This window comes from Sinocyclocheilus anshuiensis, unplaced genomic scaffold (assembly GCF_001515605.1).
Source record: "Sinocyclocheilus anshuiensis isolate Anshui unplaced genomic scaffold, SAMN03320099.WGS_v1.1 scaffold130, whole genome shotgun sequence".
NCBI lineage: Eukaryota > Metazoa > Chordata > Actinopteri > Cypriniformes > Cyprinidae > Sinocyclocheilus > Sinocyclocheilus anshuiensis.
Window position 1 is genome coordinate 3,070,445 of NW_015544207.1, and position 4,397 is coordinate 3,074,841.

Consider the following 4,397-nt stretch of genomic DNA (forward strand, 5'->3'; position numbering starts at 1 on the left):
AGGAGCCATGGTGGAGGAAGTGCTGACAACTCTAGGGGGCAGACCGATGGTGGCAGAGCAGGTGGAGGAGCCCGAGGCAGAGATCCGATGAGCCAGGGCGACGGGGAAGATCCGGAGGGCCAAGGTGGAGCAGATGGCTCAGGCGACCGAGGCGGAGGCAGGGTTTCGGAAGGCCGTGACAGGAGCGGGAGGGTGGGTGGTTATTTCTGAGCCTCCGGGCTCTCAGGGCTGGTGTGCGCTGCCCACACACACCAAATCGCGACTCCCAGCACTGGGAGTGCATCAGACAGGGGAACGAAAGGGCTGGCAGACAGTTCAGGGCAGATTTGTAAGTCCGAGGAAGGTGGGAGGAGAATGGGCATGTCCGCATATATATCTGCCTCCCAGTCTATTAGGTCCTCTTCAAAGTCCAGCAGTCCCAGATACACAATAAGCTCACCCTCAGCCATGGTACAGTGGGCGGAGCTCCTCTCCGCACTCTCGCTGTCCACGGCTTTTTCCCTCGTGGCAGGCGTTGTAGCCGGCTCTCGCACCTGGTCTGACGTCATAAACAGCTCCGGCTCCGCGGTGATCCTCAGCTCTGTCGCTCCATGCGGCGATGGCTCAAACAAAGCGGCGAGGGGATCCAGGGGGGAAAAACAGTAAACAAAACACTGTACAAAATGCAGAAACAAAACGGAGGAGAAACATGCAACTAAACACTTTTTTTTGTTGATGGTCCGGTGTTCTGTCACAGTGACTACTGTGTAGGAGCGAAGGACGCGGAGACGCAGGAGATTCACGAATCAATTTTTAAAGGGATAGTTCACCCAAAAATTCTGTCATTAATTATTCACCTTCATGTCGTTCCAAACCCGTAAGACCTTCGTTCATCTTCGGAACACAAATTAAGATATTTTTTGATGAGAGCTAGAGTAGCTGTTTTGTTTGATTGGTGCAGACGTGCTAGTCTTCACTTCCCACATGCATTAATGTGCTGTGACCATCTATGACCCTGACGGTTGTCCTTCCTTGCACCATTTTTAGTAGGTACAAACCAATGCACATTGGAAACACCCTACAAGACTTGCCGTTTTGTAGATGCTCTGACTCAGTCATCTAGCCATCCTTATGTGGCCCTTGTCAAAGTCCCTCAGATCATTTTGCTTGCCCATTTTCCCTGTTCCTATCACATAAAATTCAAGAATTGAATGTTGATTTGCTGCCTATATACAGTATCTCACCCTTTGACAGATTCCATTGAAACAATACAATATATACAATTTTAATCACTTTACCTGTCAGTGGTTTTAATGTGGTGGCTGATAAATGTAAAAAAAAACTGTAGTAAACATAACATTGTAGTATATTACATTAATGTAATAAAATGTAATATATTACATTTTCAGAAGTTTTAAATACATTTAGTGTAAAAGTGGATCGTATCAATACTGCTTTGTCCTGTAGTGGGAGACTTCTTCAAGATTTAATTTTGTGCTTAATTTTTAAATACTGCACTACACTAGAAGTTACACTGATATTAAATGCAGAAGTGACCATGCATTCATTTGGGGTTCAAACATGTAATTAGAAAAAAAAAGAGAGAGATTTTGAGATGGCTCACCATGGCTTCCTCACGGGCTTGGCGTTGGGCCTCCAGCACAGTTGCCTTCTCCTCTTCACTAGGAACATGAGATTCCACCATGATTCGCCTGAATTCAGCCGAGGACAGGATGACAGACTGCCCAGATGGGTCCTCATTTGGGATTCTGGTTTAACAAAACAAGAGCAAAGAATGAGCTTAAAAATAGTAGAGCAGAGGCAGAGCAGAAGGCAGAGCAGATGGCTAAGGCAACTGAGGCGGAGGTGGAGATCCGGAAGGCCGCGGTGGAGTCGGTGCGACAGAGGACTGAGGTGAAGCCGAAGGGAAGGAGGAGCCTGACAGAGCCGGAGGGACGGAGGGCCGAGCCGCATCCAGAGGAGTGGAGTCCCAAGGTGACGGATGGTCGACGACAGACCAAGGCGGAGCCAGTGGACTGCTGGGCCACGGCGGAGAGGAGGGAGCTAGGAGCCATGGTGGAGCCTCTGTGGTCAACGGGCCGAGGCGGAGTCTGGGACTCAGAGGCTGGAGGCAGAGGCAAGGGATTCTCCAGCCACGCCGACGATGGAGACTGGCAGACCCGCGGTGCTCGCACTGAACAGATGGGCTGAGGGTGAGCAGAGGGGCTGCCAGACGACAGCGGTGAAGGAGGCAGGAGTGGATGGGTGGGTGGGCATTTCTGAGCCTCCTGGATCTCAGGGCTGGTGTGCGCTGCCCACACACACCAAATCGCGACTCCCAGCACTGGGAGTGCATCAGACAGGGGAACGAAAGGGCTGGCAGACAGTTCAGGGCAGATTTGTAAGTCCGAGGAAGGTGGGAGGAGAATGGGCATGTCCGCATATATATCTGCCTCCCAGTCTATTAGGTCCTCTTCAAAATCCAGCAGTCCCAGATCCCTTGTAAGCTCACCCTCAGCCATGGTGCAGTGGGCGGAGCTCCTCTCTAAACTCTCGCTGTCCATGGCCTTCTCCCTCATGGTGAGCGTTGTAGCCGGCTCTTGCACCTGGTCTGACGTCACTTGAAGCTCCGGCTCCGCGGCGATCCTCAGCTCTGTCGCTCCGTGCGGCGATGGCTCGTCGGTGGCGGTGGGCTTGGGCTTTGGCTCCGCATAGCGGGGTGATGGTGGGCTGGGCTCTGGGTCGGGATGTGTTCTGGATCGGGGCCGGAAGCTCTCCAGACACCGGATGATCCCCTCCCTCCAGTTTAGTCCAGTGTTGTCTGGGAGGTCAACGGGGAGATGGTAATTTGCCCCGATCCAGAACAGTGAGTTCAGCGCAGCGTCGTCAAACGCCATTAAAATGGTGAGCTGGCTGAACTCAACCGCATACTCCAAGATGGGAAGGATCCTTACGGGCTAGGGCGGTGAATTTAGTGGCGAGGGGATCAATAGGGGAAAAAAAAAAAACACTGTACAAAACATGGAAAACAAACGGAGGGGAACACACAATATACTTCTTTCTGTTGGTTGGGTCTTCTGTCAGGAAATGTGTCAGAGGAAACAACCGCGGAGACGTGGATCAAAGCAACAGTCTTTAATAAATCCAAACACAGGGGATATCCACAACAAGGAATGGCTGGTGACACATGAACATGACGATTTAGACCCGACAAAGACAGACAGCACAGACTGGGACTTAAATGTATGGGGAAACGCGGACAATTAACAAGACACACCTGAACTAAATAACATGATTAACAAGAGACAGAAACTGGGTCATGCAGAGCACATGGGGAGGAAAACACACACAGACAGTCCAGGGGCATGACAAGGGTGACCTACGATATAAAAATTTTGCTGATATTACTTGAAAAATCTATTTCTACCTGTTTTGAATGTTTGTGTGTGTATTCAGGTCGATTCATATTAAATATGAATCAGCCTGTTAGGTTAAATATATTACTATAATACTTTTTTGAATAAAATCAGTATGACTACATGGATCACATTTTTATATTACCTGTCAAAACAATCTACAGTTTACACAAAGCAGACTAAAAACAACCAGGTAGTAAAACGAAAATTGGAATATGAATGGCCTAATACAACTATTAACATTACACTAGTTCAGTCTCACATCCATAAAGCTCTCTATCAATCAGTTTTAATAAACATATTCAACTTCCCTGCAAAGAAACCTTCAAAGTGATGTTAAAAAAGACAAAAGCAATACAGTTCAATTGTTTAGGTGGAGCGAGCAGTGAAATATGACAGCGCCTCAGTGTGGGGTCAGGCGTGTGTTGGTATCTCGACCACAACATTGACTCCAGCTGACTGTAACTGAATCAGTCTATGTTTAGTGCACTGTCAGCCTCAATAATCACAGTGTCGGGGTTAGCAGAGTTTATATAATTAGGATGTCATTTGAGCCCTTTATAACTGAAAGATTCTCTGTGGTGCTCAGAGGATGCCAGGAGGTCAATATATGGTTGTGCAATCAGTTACATTCACAGTGTCCTGCCAACAACTTGACCTGGTCACGTTGAACTAGAGATGTGGAAGTTAACGCTAGAGGGCAACGTGATACATGCTGGTTGCTCAGGGGAAAACTAGGTCAATTAAATTCAGTTCAATTCAATTCAAGTTTATTTGTATAGCGCTTTTAACTATACAAATCGTTGCAAAGCAACTTTACAGAAAATTAAGTTTCTACAATATTTAGTAGTAGCTTATCAGTGGTGACTGTCAGTTAATGTACATATGGCAGAAATGAATGGAAAAATCAATTAAAGACGTAATCTAACAGACGATAAACACTATTAACAGCAATTATTATATGATGCAATCAAACTTATAGCAAAATTTGGTAGTTCTGTA